The sequence below is a fragment of the Citrus clementina genome, unplaced genomic scaffold (assembly GCF_000493195.1).
Source record: "Citrus clementina cultivar Clemenules unplaced genomic scaffold, Citrus_clementina_v1.0 scaffold_9, whole genome shotgun sequence".
NCBI lineage: Eukaryota > Viridiplantae > Streptophyta > Magnoliopsida > Sapindales > Rutaceae > Citrus > Citrus x clementina.
This window is the reverse complement of record NW_006261964.1, coordinates 10,521,692-10,539,653: the sequence shown is the minus strand read 5'-3', so window position 1 is coordinate 10,539,653 and position 17,962 is coordinate 10,521,692. Positions and strand designations below refer to the sequence as shown.

Genomic DNA, 17,962 nt, shown 5'->3' with positions numbered 1-17,962 from the left:
CAAACAGTAATTAGATAAAATAAAGAGAAAAAATACAATAATAATAATAATGCAAAAGATAAAATAACAGTAAAATAAAAGGATATTTACTGGTAGTTGTGATTGTGGCTCACATCTTCCTCTGGTTTTACGTCCAGTAACGGCTGGAACGCCCTCTATGGGTCGAGGATAGGCTTCCCATCTAGTTTTCTTATAAACTGGCAAACAGGGTCTTTTAGAGTTAGATTCCCAAGACTAAACTGTGCACTTTCCTTTTGGAACAGCTTCCACAAATTTTGAATTTCACGTTGAACATATCCGCTCGGATGCGTCTCAAGAGATCGTAAGATATCATCCAACGATTCTTTACTCATGCCATCCTTAACGAATTTGATTTTATCTTCAGGATTTACAGAAACCATTCCTAAAGCTTTACAACGTGGATTTTTGCAAGCAAGTCTTACACAGTGAGAACATTCAGAGCCAAGTCACTTAACCCTTCTTTTCTTAGCAAATGTACTTTTACCAAAACCAGGCATGTAGGAAATGAATGGATCAAAAAACACACCTGCCAATCGGACATTTGCTTCAATTAACCAGCGAATGTCAGCAGCAATCCCATTGATCATTAACAAACGCAGTCGTTCACAACGAGCTTTGTAAATATTCGTAAGAGCATTTTGAGGGAGAGAAGGAAAATGTTTATGCAAATTTTGTTGTATTTCTTCCATGCTTGACATTGAGGTTTCAGTTATTGTGGGAAACTGAGAATACCGACTTAAAAAGTCACGGAGTACCGTTATCCGCCATTTATACGGGAGAGTGAATAAAAAAAAAAATGAATCAAATCTGCAAAATCAAATCAAAAGTGAAAAAGAACAACAAAAAAAAAAACACACACACAAGGAATATAACTCACCTTCGTCCTTTTATTGAATCCAGTTCCAATTGCAGATTATAAATACCATCCTCTATTTTCTTGAGTTGTCTTTCTAGATCTTTCACGTGAGATACTAACTCTGGTGGTTGCAGATCCCAAATGGGATGTAATTTATAAAATCGGAGCAATTTCCTCAGGTGAAATTTTACATGAAAAAGCGTTTTAAGATGATCGAAAAGGAAATTTCTCATGGAGGTACTCATGACAAATATAAAAATTTGGTGAGCTAAATCACAATTGTCAAACAACACACAATTAAAACAATACAATGCACTCCATTCAAGACATAGGGAAAAGAAAAAAGAAAGAAAAAAAATCAAATAATTCAAACGATAAAGTAACAGTAAATCAAATTCACAAAACATTAAAATGAAAAGGCTTAATCAAAATTTTGGTGGGTCACTCAAATTGATTTCGGTATCTGCTTTATGTGGTTGGTATTCCAGACATATTTTCAATCTTTGGCCATTAATTTTAAATGTGACACCATCCTTTGGATTCTCAATTTCTACGGTTCCATATGGATACACATTTTTTACAACAAATGGACCATTCCACTTTGACTTTAACTTCCCTGGAAATAAATGAAGATGAGAATTATAAAGCAACACTTTTTGACCAATTTCAAATGTTTTCCGAAAAATTCTTTTGTCATGAAAAAATTTGGTTCTTGCCTTAATAATTATGGAATTCTCATATGCATCATTCCTTAATTCCTCAAGTTCATTTATTTGCAATTTACGCACATTGCCAGCATCATCAAAATTTGAATTAAAAGCTTTAATGGCCCAAAATGATTTATGTTCAAGTTCTACTGGTAAGTAGCAATATTTTCCATAAACAAGCCGATAGGGTGACATTCCTAAAGATGTTTTAAAAGCAGTACGATATGCCCAAAGTGCATCAATTAGTCAAAGAGACCAATCTTTATGGTTTTGATTAACTGTTTTTTCTAAAATTTGTTTTATCTCCCTATGTGCTAATTCAACTTGACCACTTGTTTGAGGGTGATAAGGGGTAGCAACTGTTGAGTGTTAGAAAATGTATATTTATAAAGGAGAAAATCGTCATTTTACACTTCAAGTTTTACTAACACCTTTACTTTTATGTATTTAACCTTCTTTTGATTTAATTCCGTGTGTTTTATTTTAATTAAGTATTTTATGTATTTTAGGGCATCATAGTCATTTTACAATGAACGAGAGATCAGACGGCAAAACGGACATCAATTTTGAACTCAGAACGGTCGAAAACTTTAGGAGGAGCATAAAAGGAAAAATGGCACTGTTCACATGTACGGCACTATTCACGTGTATGGTACTGTCTACGTTACTGTTCACGACACTGTTCACATAGACGGATCGATGACGTGGCATTGACCGATGATGTGGCATTGACTGATGAGGTGTCACGATCCTGTTGGACTAAAATTCTTATGTACTGTTGATGGTGACGTGGTAGCATATCAGTAAACCAAAAATCTCGCGTACGGTACATGCATCACACAAGATTATTTTCAACCAAACCGCGTCATTGTTCAACCCGGGTCAAACCGTGTTACTGTACATCCATGTGGTCAAACCGCGTACTGTTGATTGATGACGTGGCCCAATCATGAGCGTCCAAACTGTTTTTAATCCGATGGCTATGATTTACTCCATGTATCTATAAAAAGGGGGCCTCCCCCCCTAATTTGATAGCTCTGAATCCATTTTTGGGATCCATTTTCTGTAATTCCTTCTCCATCTTGTATTTTCTATTTATTTTAATAAATTTCCATTTTGCCCCTAGTTCAATTATGAGTACCTAATTTTCTTTCAAGCTTGGGTTGAATGTGAAGTCTCAACATGTGTCATGGGATTTATTTGGTAAATTTATTTTCTTTTCCCCTCTAATTTTTGTGGATGATTTGACTTTTCGTCGATAAATAATAATAATCTTGTCTAGATACCGCTTTGGTTACACCGGCTCCCTAGTACAAGGTTATTATTATTTGGCACGATAAGCCCTTAGCACCATATTGATTAGAGTGTGGTTCATGAGGTGTGGATTCCCCCCTCATGATTTAATTGGTATTAATAAGGAATATTAAGCCCATGGTGCATGTTGATACGGATCCAGATACCCAAGTACGTCAATTTAATAGATTTTCACTTCAATTTATTCTCGTCATTTCAATTCTAATTTTAAGATAATTTAAGTCACTTTCACCACAAATCCAACCACCCTCATACAAAATTAATTCTACATATAATTAAAATCTACCTCCTCATGGGATCGACACTCGTCTCCATTAATCTATTCTACAATAGATTCGTGCACTTGCGAGTTCAATAAAATTTGCACAACAGCAACCTTATGTGTAATTCCATATTTCTTCATTAAAGACTCAAATGGCTTATTACAAAAATGCTTACCTCCATCACTGAAAATGGCTCGAGGTATTCCAAATCTACTCAAAATATTTTCTTTTAAAAAACGGATCACAATCTTGTGATCATTGTGCCGACAAGGAATCGCCTCGATCCATTTTGAAACATAATCAACCGCAACCAAAATGTATACAAATCCAAATGATGATGGAAAAGGGCCCATAAAATCAATTCCCCAACAATCAAATATTTCAATGACAAGGATGGGGTTTAAAGGCATCATGTTTCGCTTTGAAATAGACCATACCATTTGACAATTCTTACACATTTTACAGAATGCATGTGAATTTTTAAATAATGTAGGCCAATAAAATTCACACTGCAATATTTTTGCAACTGTCTTTTTTGAAGAAAAATGGCCACCACATGCTTCAGAATGACAAAATTGAATGACCCTACTTACCTCGTCATCTGGTATGCATCTTCGAAAAATTTGATCGGAGCAGTACTTGAATAAGTATGGTTCATCCCAATAAAAGCTTTTCACTTCTGTTAAGAATTTCTTCTTGTCTTGGGAACTCCAGTCACATGGCATTTCACCTGTTGCAAGATAATTAACAATATTAGCATACCAATGAATTTTGTTTATAGAAGACAAAAATTCATCAGGGAAAGAATCATTGATGAGTGTTGTTTCAATTGAAGACTCATTTGTATGTCTTGAAAGGTGATTTGCAACAACATTTTCAGCGCCTTTTTTTGTCCTTGATTGTCAAATTAAATTCTTGAAGTAGCAAAATCCATCGTATCAACCTTGGTTTGGCATCCTGTTTTGACATTAAATATCTCACAGCAGCATGATCAGAATAAACAACAGTAGATGAACCAATTAAATACGAATGAAATTTATCAAATGCAAATATTACAGCAAGTAGTTCTTTCTCAGTTGTAGTGTAATTCATTTGAGCACTATTTAAAGTTCTACTTGCATAATAGATGACAAAGGGCTTACCTTCCTTTCTTTGACCCAGAACAGCGCCAACGGCTTAATCACTAGCATCACACATTAGCTCAAAAGGCAAAGACCAATCAGGGGGTTGCATTATTGGGGCTGATGTCAAAAGAGTAGTTATTTTTCAAAAGCTTGTTGACAATCTTTAGTCCATTCAAATTGTGTGTATTTTATTAGGAGGTTACAAATTGGTCTAGATAAGGCACTAAAGTCTTTTATAAACCTCCTATAAAATCTTGCATGTCCTAAAAAAGAACGGACTTCTCTAATTGTTTTTGGTGATGGTAATTTTGAAATGACTTCAACTTTAGCTTTATCAACTTCGATTCCTTTTGAAGACACAACATGGCCCAAGACAATTCCAGAAGTGGTCATGAAATGGCATTTTTCCCAATTTAAAACTAGTCCTTTTTCTTTGTACCTTTCTAAAACGTTTTCTAGATTATCAAGACATGTATTAAAAGAATTACCAAATACAGTTAAATCATCCATAAAAACCTCTAGACAATTTTCAACTATGTCACTAAAAATGCTTAGCATGCACCTTTGAAATGTTGCAGGAGCATTACAAAGTCAAAAGGGCATTCTCCTAAATGCAAATGATCCAAATGGGCATGTGAATGTGGTCTTTTCCTGGTCTTCTAAGGCTATAGGGATTTGATAATAGCCAGAGTAGCCATCAAGAAAGCAGTAGTAGGGATGTCCAGCTACTCTTTTGAGAATTTGGTTTAGAAATGGAAGGGGAAAATGATCTTTTCTAGTGGCATCATTTAATTTTCTGTAATCAATGCACATGCGCCAACTAGATGGAATTCGTGTTGGGATTGGTTCACCTTTTTCATTTTTGCAACAGTTATTCCAGATTTCTTTAGTACTACTTGAGTTGGACTTACCCATTTACTATTAGAGATAGGGTAGATAATTCCTACATCTAGTAGTTTAAGGACCTCATTCTTTACCACTTCTTTTATATGATGGTTTAGTCTTCTTTGTGGTTGACGGGTTGTTTTGGCATTTTCCTCTAAGTGTATTCGGTGTGTGCAAATTAAAGGATTAATGCCTTTTATGTCTTTTAAGGTCCAACCAAATGCAGTTTTTTGCCTTTTTAGTATAGATAACAACTTACCTTCTTGATCATGCGTGAGCTGGGAAGAAATTACCATTGGATATGTCTGCTGCTCTCCAAGACAGGCATACTTCAATTCTTCTGGTAAGGGCTTTAATTCGAGCTCTGGTGCTTCCCCTTCGTTTGCTTCTTCAGGTTGTACCGTATCTTCAAAGTTCGATTGGTCATCGTCACCTATAGGTACCTGCATAGAATCAAGTGTAGGGCATATGTTAGCAGTATCAAAATCTAATTCCTTACTTGATTCAACAGAACCAGCAAAATAAATTTCCGCAGAGTTTGTAAAATTCTCATCTTGAATGTGTTCCTCAATGATTGGCTCGATGAGATCAATTTCCTCATTCTCATTATCATCATCTTCTTGGTGGTGAGGTTGTTTACACATGTTGAACACATTGAGTTCCAGTGTCATGTTGCTGAAAGATAAACTCATTAATCCATTCCTGCAATTTATCAAAGCATTAGTAGTAGCTAAAAATGGTCGACCCAATATAACAGGAATTTGTTTGCATTCATTAGCAATTGGTTTCGTTTCCAAAACAATAAAATCTATAGGATATATGAATTTATCGACCTGGACTAATACATCTTCAATTATTCCTTTTGGAACCTTAATCGATCTATCAGCAAGTAAAAGAGTGGTATAAGTTGGTTTAAACTTACCGAGATTGAGTTGCTGGTACACTGAGTAAGGAAACAAATTAACACTGGCACCAAGATCAAGTAAAGCATGTCCAATTTTATGATCCCCAATAGTGCAAGAAATAGTTGGACAACCAGGATCCTTGTATTTCAAAGCACTATTGGTTGAGAGAATAAAACTTACCTGTTCTGCTAGAAAATCTCTCTTTTGCACCTTATGTTTCCTTTTCACCGTGCACAGATCTTTCAAAAATTTAGCATAAGAAGACACCTGTTTAATGACATCCAGCAGAGGAATGTTAACTTTTACTTGTTTAAAAACTTCATAAATTTCTGGATTGTGGTTTGATTTCTTTGGCTTTATCAGTGCTTGAGGAAATGGGGGTGAATGAGGAAAGTTGGTTATTTCTTCATGGGTTAAAGATTCAACAGACTCTTTCCTATTTTCTGAAATTGAATCTTTACTAGTTTCACGAGGGTCCACAATGTGTTTTTCGACCACTTTACCACCACGAAGGGTTATAACCGATTTGACTTGACTCATATTTTGGTTTCTTGAATTTCCCATTTGAGGATGTTGTTGACTCTTGGGGTTTGGTTCAGGTTGAGCAGGAAACTTTCCTTTACCATGTATGGTTAGAGCAGATGTAAGTTTGGAGATAGTTTCTGTCAAATTGGTTAAGGTTTGCATCATTTGCTTATTGATCAACTCTTGTTTTTTAATAAATGAATGCAATGTGTCTTCTAGAGCTTTTCTTGGTGGTGGGACATATGGTGGGTAACTCTGGGAATTTTGAAAATTTTGACGTGGAGGAACTGGTTGTGAGGGTTGTGCATGATTGTCATTTCTCCAACTGAAATTTGGATGGTTTCTCCAACCAGAGTTGTAAGTTTGGGAGTATGGATTTGGATTTGGCCTTTAAAATTGTCAACGACATTTACTTGTTCATGTAGACTTTCTCTCAGAGCTGGTAAAGTTGGACAGTCCTACGTAGAATGGTTAGTGGAATCGTAAACATGACATGAAATATTTTGAACAGACTTTACATGATCATTCTTTTTCGACTCTAATGCTTCGACTTTTCTAGCTAATGATGCAAATTTGGCTTGAAAATCATGGTCTTCCCTAAGGTTATGCATGCCTCCACCAGATGGAGATGACTGAGGTTTACTTGATGACTCATAAGACCCAACTGTATCCCAGTGTTGTGCATTCTCTGCTATATAGTCAAGATAGTCTAATGCATCTTCAGGACTTTTATCCCTTAACTCACCATTACACATCATTTCAACGACTTGTCTACTTTGGGATGTTAATCCCTCGTAGAAATAAGACACTAATCTCCATGTTTCAAAACCGTGATGTGGGCAAATGTTAAGTAGTTCTTTAAACCTATCCCAACATTGGTAGAGAGTTTCTCCTGGTTTTTGAGTGAAAGTGGTGATTTGTCTTTTTAAAGAATTTGTTCTGTGGGGTGGGAAGAATTTTTTCAAAAATTGTGCTTGCATTTCATCCCAAGTTCGGATGGATTCTGACCTAAGATTTTGTAGCCAAGTTTTAGCTTTATCCTTTAGTGAGAAAGGAAAAAACTTAAGCCTGATTATATTCATGCTACAATTTTGATCAGTACATGTGTTACAGACTTCCTCAAATTCCCTTAAATGCAAATATGGATTTTCATACTCAAAACCATGAAAAGTAGGAAGAAGTTGAATGATACCAGGTTTGAAATTAAAACGTGATGCATCAGGAGGGAAAAATATGCATGATGGTGACCCTGTTCTAGTAGGATGCATGAAGTCTCTAAGGGTCCTAGGTTGTTCATGAAGATTTTGCAAGGCTTGGTTATTTTCGTGCTCCGAAAAATTTTCAGCTCCTATGTCAGCCATATTTAAGGGTGGTGAAGGTGATTTTCTAATTAATCTACCACTATTTGTACGAGACCAATGACGCATGCAATGCTAATGATGTGTGCTAAACTAATGATGCAAAAACGCTAAATGAAAATTGCAAAAATACAAATAAACTGGAAATTAAATAAGCAAAAAATGCGAAATAAAAATAAACAAACTGAAAAATAAATAAATAAATTAGGCGGTGAAACCAGCCATTAAAAGAAACAGTTTAGGCAGTATTTTAAAACCAGCCATATAATAAAACATAAAATTAAATAAATTAATGCACAAAAATAAATAAACTGAAATTAAAATGCTAGGCGGTACAACCGACCATTTAAACAAAAATACATAAATTAACAAAATTTAAATAACAGTCAGACGGTAGAACCGATCATTTAAAATAAATGCGGAAAGTAAATTGCAGAAATTTAAAGAAATAAATTTGATTTGGGGACTGATTCGTAAATGTTTCTGGGCTAAGATGAAGTTTCTCACAAATTTTATGGATAATGTTAAGGTTTGAAAAGAAGAGGGGTGCTAACTGAAGTTTTGCAAAAAGAGAATTAAATAAAATCACGGAAAGATGGTAAAAACAAAACAAAAAAATATTAAAATAAAATAAAAATAAAGTAAAGACAAACTAATACCAAATTTAGAAAACTCCCCGGCAACGGCGTCAAAAACTTGACACGACTCAAAAATGTATTACTCTCAAGTATAAGAGTGTCTAGTTATAATATAATCCGGTGAGACCGAGGTCGAACCATAGGGAGTTTTAAATCTAGTAAAACTAAGAAAATTAATTATGGGGAAAAGAAATTATTTGAAATCAATTTAAAAATAAGCTAAGGTTTAGGATCCACTCTCTGTATTCAAACTATAATTTTAATACTCTCTCATTTATATTTTGCCTCACTTTTACCAATTAATTATTATATCATTTAATTCTATGTGTGTGGATAAATATAGAATAAAGTACCTAATGTGCCACACTATATTAATGTGTCGACATTATGTCAAAATACCATAAAATCCAGTGAGATTTATAAATTAACATGATATAAAAATAATTAGAAAAGAATTAAATAAACTTAAAAACTCATTTGAGAAAATAATAATAATTAATAGTTTGAAACATTGAGCTTCACCATTGACCCCAGCTTAATAAAATTAGCTACTCATATTGAAAGAAAACACAACACTCTTTTTATTTGATAAACTTTTTGAAATATATTACAAAGAAAATTGATACAAATGGAAACAAGAAAAGAAAAGAAAGAAAGATAGAAAATCTTCAGTCTTGGCTTTAGCTCTAAAAAATAGCTCTCTTCCTGGCTTTTCGATACTCCGGCTTTTATAGGCAACAATTGCCTCCTCTTCATTCATTTTATTCTTATTTAATTTATTATTATATTATTATTTTATTTTTTTATAAATTAAATGAATGTTGAGAAGTGTGATGGCCAGGAGGCGTGATGGCCTCCTGACCATCACAGGCAACCAAAACATGGTTGCCTTTTACTCTTTTGTCTTTTTGTTCTTTTTGTTCTTTTTTTATTTTTTTATTATTAGATCTCCTCAATTTTTTTCCAGTAGTTCTTCTTTGTTCCCGCTTTCAATTCCAATTCCATCTTTATTCCTGAAAAATATTTACAAGATAAAAATTAACAAATTACGAATTAATTTAACATAAAATATATTTGGGGAATATTAAAATAATTTAGAAATAATGAACGCATTAATCGACACAATAAGTGAAAAACTAATAATTTTATCCTTATTAAATGTACACTTTTTAGTGTCAATCAATCATTCTTTTGAACTCTTCAAATAAGCTTGGATTATTTTCAGTGAAGATGAGATCATCCACATACAGACACACAATCAAAATGTCTTTATCATTTTCTTTGACATAGAGAGCATGTCCATATAGGCATTTGGTGAAGTTGTTCTCTTAAAAATACTTGTCAATTCTGCTATTCCATGCCCTTAGTGCTGTCTTTAACCCATAAAAAGCTTTCTTCAATCTCAGAACTTTGCCTTCATGTCCTTTTACTACATAACCTAATGGTTCTTCGATATAAACTTCTTCTTCGAGGAATCCATTCAAGAAAGCAGGCTTCACATCCATTTGAAAAATCTTCTATTTTTTTTAAGAACCAAAGAAATAATAAGTCTAATAGTTTTAAGTCGGGCTAAAGGAGCAAATACCTCATCGTAGTCCATGCCAACATTTTGACTATAGCCTTTTGCAACTAGCCTTGCTTTGTGATTTTCAATTTCTCCTTTGGCATTTCTCTTCGTCTTGTACACCCATTTGACACCGATCGCCTTGTGACCTTTGGAAAGAGTAGTAAGTTCCCAAGTGTCATTCTTCACGATGACTTTGATTTCTTCATCCATTGCAATTCTCCACTTCTCATCTTGTGCAGCTTCTTGGAAGTTGACTGGCTCACAATCAGTAAAGAGGCAAAAGAGAGTGAGATTGCCAAGTCTTTTAGTTACCTCGTAGAGATCTTGAAGACTTCTTGTATGTTCTTCAATTCTTTCATTTAAAAAAAATGGTGGTGAATCTTTACATGTGGTTGATGCTAGTGAGATAGGTGGAGTAATTGGATCTTGTTGTTCTTCTATTTGTTTTTTCTGTGTATGATTATCTTCTTTAATAGAAAAAAATGTTGAAGTCATCCACACCAGAGCCAAAATCTCATTCTCCTTCTTCATTAAAAATTACATCTCGACGGATCACGATCTTCCTATTATTTGGATTGTATAGCTTGTATCATTTGGAAATGTTGTCATAGCCAATGAAGATGAACTTATCACTTTTGTCAACTAGCTTGACTTTTCTCTCGTCCGGTATATGTACATGGGCAATGCTTCTAAAAACTCTTAGATGGGCGACGTCGGCTTTCTTTTACTCCATGCTTCTTATGGCGTCTTGCCCCTCACACTTCTTCAGTTGGATTGGTAGACTACATATGCAACAACTTCAGCCCAAAATTCTTTAAGTAGTCTTTACTCTTGAGCATGCTTCTTGCCATGGCGAGAATGGTTTTGCTCTTACTTTCTATAACATCATTTTGTTGGGGCGATCTTGGAAATGTCAAAGGGCACTGAATTTCATTTGCTTCTTAAAACTCTACGAAATCTCTAGAAGTGAACTCTCCACCTTGATAAGATCTTATGGCTTTTATCTGGTATCCACTTTCTTTTTCTATTACAGCTTTAAACTTCTTAAAAGCTTCAAAAACTTCTAACTTCTACTTCAAAAAAAACATCCAAATTTTTCTTGAAAACTCATCTATGAAGAGAAGGAAGTAGTTACTTTCATCAAAGGAGCTTGGCTTGAATGGACCGCACACGTCAGTATGAATAAGCTCGAGTGGCTTCGAGCTCTTAAGTTTGATTCTTTTGGAAAGCTCTTTCTGAACTGCTTGCCAAGTAAACATCCTTTACAAAGTTGATTGGGATGATTGATTGAAAGTAGCTCTTTCACCATGTTATTCTTTGATATTAGTTATAGTCCACCAAAGTTGAGATGCCCAAATCGAAGATGCTAAATCCAAGTTGGATCTTTGTGACAAGCGTTGAGACACTTTGCAACATCATTTTGAATATATTAAAGAAAACATTATGTTCTTCGACATTCTCACCCTTGTAATTATGTTTCCTTTATCATTTCTTAAAAAAAAACTATAATCTTTTTAGTGACTATCATAGCCCTTTTTCCAAGAGTTGACTTAAATTGAGGATGTTGCTTTTCATTCTGGGCACATAATAAACATTTAAAATTAATTGGTGACTACCATCTTTTACACGAAAAAAAATTTTACCTTTGCCCTTTACTAGTACTTTTGAATTATCTCCAAAAGCAACATTGCCATTCATAGATTCATTTAGTTCCACGAATATACTTCTGTTTCCGCTTATGTGATTACTAGCACTTGTGTCATTACGTGCTAATAAAAGTGTACCATTTTCACCATTCTTCTCTTCAGCATAATTCACTCTCTCATCAATTCTGGTACTTGGAGCTCTGCATTCTAAAGTATAATGCATAAACTTTGGCCAATTATAGCACTGTACTTAGGATTTATCATACCTTGATCCTGAATTACCTCTGCCTCATCCTCTGGTTGAGCTTTCTCTTTTTCTATAATTGGAGTTGCTGTTGCTAAAAATCCAACCTCGTCCATGACCACGACCTCTACCTCGTCCTCGACTTCTACCTTGGACATAATGCCTTCTCTCGTTGTCGGAGCTTTCTTCTCTCTTCTTTGGATTGATTTCCATTTTGATGAGTTGTTCTTCGATCGTATGCTTCTTCTTTATTTTTTCTTCGTAGGCTTGCAACCTTCCTTGAAGTTGTTCAAATCTTTTGTTTCTTCAATTGTCACAACAATATGGTCAAACTTCGAATCCACGGAACAAAGTATCTTTTTTGTAATCTTACTTCGTTTAGCTCTTTACCATTTCTTTTTAATTCACTAGCCACAGTCACAACTCGAGTAAAATAATATGGAATAGATACGATACTTTCATATGTAAGGATTTAAATTCTCCTCTTAATGTTTGGAGACGAACCTTCTAAACTTGTTCTGCTTCTTTGTAAGAGATTTCTAACTTCTCCCATGCTTCATTTGAGGAGGTTGTGCTAGCAATCTTTTTAAAAGCATCTTGATCTAATGATTGAAAGATAAGATACTTTGCATTATTCTCTTTTTTCTTCAAGTCTTTTAAATTCTCCTTTCACGCCGTGGTTAAAGTTGCTTCATTTTCTGGCATTGTAAAGCCTTTTTACATAACTTCCCATACATCATGTGCACCTAATAGAGCCTTTATTTTGATACTCCAGTTGTCAAACTTGCTTCCCTTCAATTGTGGAACTTAAAATGATATCATGCCAGTATTTGTCATAATTCACAAATTGAGCAAGAATTTAGAAATTGTAAATGCACGAATAGATCCAGAACGTCGCAAAACCTTGGAAGGAACTGGGGTCAACTTCAGTCAACGATCAACGCTGGTCAACAATCAACACTTCGGTTTAGATCGGTTGACTTGACTTGATTCTGGATCGGTTCGGTTCGACTCAGTTTGGTTCGGCTTGAAACAGTACGGTTTAACTCGGTGAGTCGACTCAGTTGCAAGGCAGAAACTTCCAACGGTAATTACAAACATATTCAGACTCCGATCAGGCTGATTTTTACCGCATTGCGCTCGTCTCGTCGAGATCTTTGATTTGATATGCCACATTGGTATGTCGAGCATCGATTACTAGATCTAATACCACTTTGTTGGACAATTTGAAGAATAAAACACAAATTTTATTAGAGAAAACTCAAGAACATTACAATAATAATTCACACACTCTCACAAATTACTTTTAGAAGCTATTTTGCTTCTTATGCTTTCTTCTCCTTACACTTGATGCATACAACACAAATAACAAGGGTATTTATAGTACCCAAAACTTAATTATAACCACACACATAAGCTAAATAAATTTAATCACAAACACTCCTTCATTCTCAACCACCACACTATTATCAACCTAACTCATTCCACTTCACCTAATTCACCAACTACACCAATCACAGCAACCTTGCCTACCACAAGAAACTTCTATAAAGTGGGCTTGGGTTTATTTAAATTGGATCAAGTTTATGATCCAACATGTTTTGAGGAGTGCCAATAGCTCTACTCTTGTTTTAATACAAAAGAGGACTCTCTTATTTTATCTCATTATCCCACACTAATCACTTTTGGATTGATATTCATTTTATCCTTGTATGAAATTACTTAAAGACCATTTGGGATTGCCTTGGGGAGGCTCAACAGTGATTTCGAAAAGTTAAAAGTTAATTTTTGTGTTTGACTTTTTTTAGAAATCACTTTTGGTAAAACCACCCATCCTACAATAGATTTTGAAAAGCAGGAAATGAGTAGTTTTTCAAAATCTGATTTTGAGAATCACTTTTATATTTAATACAATTTCATATATATCCTCATACCTATTATAAAAATATAAAATTATCGTTATTAACTGGGAAATGAAATTAATAATAATTATTTTAGTTATCAATTATAATATGTACACAACAAAGAATATTTGTGTGTTTGTGTGTGTGTTGTGTGTATTATAAATGTTTAAATAAATTTTATTCAACATTCTATCTAATTCAATCATTTATATTTTTACAGCAATTTAACAGTAAGATTTACCAAACACATACGACTGCTTTTAAAACTCACAATACTTTTAAAAATAAAATTTACTAAATGTTTAACTGATTCTCTTCACAACTGATTATTTCTACAACATAGCTAACGATAAGTATTTTAAAAGCTATACTATTACCAAACTAGCCCTAAAAATGATAAATAGAATTACTGACATTTATACTAATATTTAATTGAGGGCGCCTTAATTTGTACCCTTATATTTAATGCCTATTAATAGTGAGGATTACATTATTATTATTATTATTTTGTCATTCTATGGTGGCGTAATTAAAATTACGGCATCAATGCCACAATGGATATGGACCGTTAGATTTGAATGAAAAAACTCCACCACTAATTCTAAATAAATAGGTAACCTATTACTTAAGTAACAAATAATTATCATTTTCTGCTCAAGTTGCAGGTTATATTTACTAGTTTAATGTGTGATTTATAAAATTAATGTGTTATTTGACATTTAATGTTAATTTACAAGTTTTATGTCATTTTTCTAGATTTTTGTTTTGTTCACAATTTTGAAGACCAATTTACCATTGCAACATTAATTTAGCAATTTTTCCTTCAATTTACTAGTCCTATGTGTGGTTTATAAATTTTTTGTTCCATTTCATACTTGATGTCAATTTACAAGTTTTATATCATTTTTGTAAGTTTTTGTCTTATTTACAATTTTTTGTTCCTATTTACTACTCCAACATTAATTTACCACTTTTTCCTTCAATTTACTAGTCCTATGTGTGGTTTATAAATTTTTTGTTCTATTTCACACTTGATGTCAATTTACAAGTTTTATGTCCTTTTTGTAAGTTTTTGTCTTATTTACAATTTTTTTATTTAAATTTACAACTTCAATATTAATATACCTCTTTTTCCATTTATTTACTAGTCCTATGAGTGGTTTGCAAATGTTTTGTTTTATTTCACACTTAATGTCAATTTATAAGTTTTGTGTCGTTTTTCTAAGTTTTTGTTGTTTACAATTTCTTGTTCCTATTTACTACTCTAACATTAATTTACCACTTTTTCCTTCAATTTAGTAGTCCTATGTGTGGTTTATAAGTTTTTTGTTTCATTTCACACTTAATGTCAATTTACATGTTTTATGTCATTTTTTAAAATTTTTGTTTCATTTTCAATTTTTTATTCTAATTTACTACTCCAACCACTTTTTCCAACAGAATAGTTAGAGCTGGCAAAATTTGACACGATCGGATTAACCAACATGAAGACGACACGAATAAATGGTTATGGGTCGTCAAATTTTAACACGATTATTAAATGGGCCGAGTCCAAGTTAACATATATTTTTCCTATCGGATTAGAGTTAAAGCTTTTCACTCATTTACCTGACTAATGACATGATTATATTTTCTTTTTAAAATTAATTTCTAGGTTGTTGTCATTAAAACTCAAATATTAGACATGATTATCTCTTTTTATTTTTTTTAGAAGGATATATATGTACACAGTATTTTATTTATAAAATTTTATATAGATTTAAAACTTTAATACTGTAAGTGTGTAAAATATTGGTACACATGTATATTTTATGATATTGATATATAGTATTATTTACATATATATAATTAAAATCTTTAACAGCGTAAATGTGTAATATTTTGGAGTGTGTGTGTGTGTGTGTGGGTGCGTATGCGTGTGTGTGTGTGTGTAACATGTATTAAATATATAGATATTGAATGGGTTATTGCGTAACCCATTTATTTTTTTGTTAGGTTTGGATCTGAATATTTTGACACGATTATTAAATGGGTCGTGTTTGGGTCAACCTAAATTTGACACAACACGAACACGACCTAATCACCCATTTTGCCAGCCCTAACTATTCTGCCAAGCTACAAATATGTTGCCCAAGTCAAATGATTTTTGGTAATAAAAAATTTATACAATTTTTATTAAAAAAATACTACTGCATAGAATAATAACAATTAAATACTATTTAAACTTAAAAATCTGAAATATAAAAAAGGGAAAAAAGTCAATATGAGAGCAACTTATCTAGCTTCTGTAAAAATAGAAGGTAAAAAAGCTCAATGATTTATTATCAAAACTTTCCACTTTGGAGCCACTAGGCTTTAGCCTAGGTTAGAATACAAACCTCACAAGTGTGAGGTCATGGATTCGCCCCCACAATGTATTATGAGAGTTTAATTTTCTTCCTCAATTTGAGTGAAGACAATCTTCTCCCTTTCGAAATGTGAGTGGAGTAGACGTCCCTCGAATATTAAAGAGAGTAAAAATCTGGACAGTGCTTCATAAGAATTGATGTAAACTAGTTTTAGTCTGATTTGTAAATATCAGTTATAATCTCATGTAATATGAGTTTTACTCTTGAATAATAGTCTCATATAATTAAAAAAAAAAACTTTCCACTTTGACTTATATACAATTTTTAAAAAATAATAAAATTTAAAAATAAAGCAAAAGGATATTCCACCTAATTTAAAATAAAGAAATGTGTAATTTTTTAATTATATTACAAACTATCAAGCTTAGCTGGAAATGAAGTCTTCGCTTTTTGTAAAATAATGATGATATATACTTGCATAATTTGGATACGTAATTGATCACCAATCAAAACTTTCCCCATCTTAAATGTTCTTGCCATTATTTTCCATCATTAATATAATGTTTATATGCACTCTAAAATTACCCCGAAAGCTCCTAGTTTTGTAAAATATTATATTACATAAATGTCCCTTCAAAGAAATTATAGAAATACATATATCATCCCACCTTTTAAATAATTGGATGGAAAACAAAAGCATAGTGAGAAACAATATTATCCCTTGTCACTCATCTCATATTCTCATTTCAAACACCATACGCTATTCTTTACCCACCATAATCTCCAACAAATTATCAATTTTTTTTTTTCTTTCCAATCACAATATCCTTTATGCAAATATGTTGCAGCACGCATCAAACTAGTTTGCCAATTTCATTTTTAAAACTCACTGTCACATTTGTGCTACGCATCAAGAACTCATTGTCCAGGAATTTCTTTAATTTTTTTCCTAAATAGTGATTGAAATTAGCCAAAGCCAACTTTTATTTTGGTTGGGGGGGGGGGGGGGGGGAGGGGGTGGAATTTTGGTGTTTTTGTGATACTATCTTGCTAAATCACAAATAAGATACAACTCATTTTTTCGTAAAGCCACATGCGCATGACACAAAAAAAGGAGAGAAAAGAAAATCACAGTACGTAAAATTTTGATTTTTAATTTTAAAAATTAAGTATAAAAAATAAATGAGTGTTCAGAATATTAATTAGAGTAATATAACTCCAACCATAACAATATTACACCACTTATCCATGAAAAATAAGTCATTCTTTGCATAATACGGGATGCAAATTATATATCTCCACAATATATGTGCACCATTATTCCTTGTTAATTAAAATGATAAAAACTCACTAACTTCAACGTCATCAATTACCTTTAACTACAGCATAATTAATTATTCAACCAGAACCTGAGGCCTGAACTCAATGCCTTCAATGATAATCCCACTTTTCCTAATACCTGAATCATAATCACATAGTCGACAAGCCACAGTCCTATGATCTTCGTGCTCATTCAAAAACTGCCCTAACTCAATTTCCATCCATCCGTAGTTTCTTCCTAATGAATCTCGAGAATATTCACCTCGCAGCTCTGACAATCATTCTCCCTTCCCTCAAAATAATATTTTTGACTCAAAGATTCTTCCATCGAAACCAT

The 17,962-nt window shown here is 33.1% G+C and overlaps 1 pseudogene; it reads right to left on the bottom strand.

Annotated features, from left to right (window-relative positions):
• Positions 1 to 155: 155 nt before the first annotated feature.
• Positions 156 to 7,961, bottom strand: LOC112099033 (annotated as a pseudogene).
• Between the last annotated feature and the right edge of the window lie 10,001 nt (positions 7,962 to 17,962).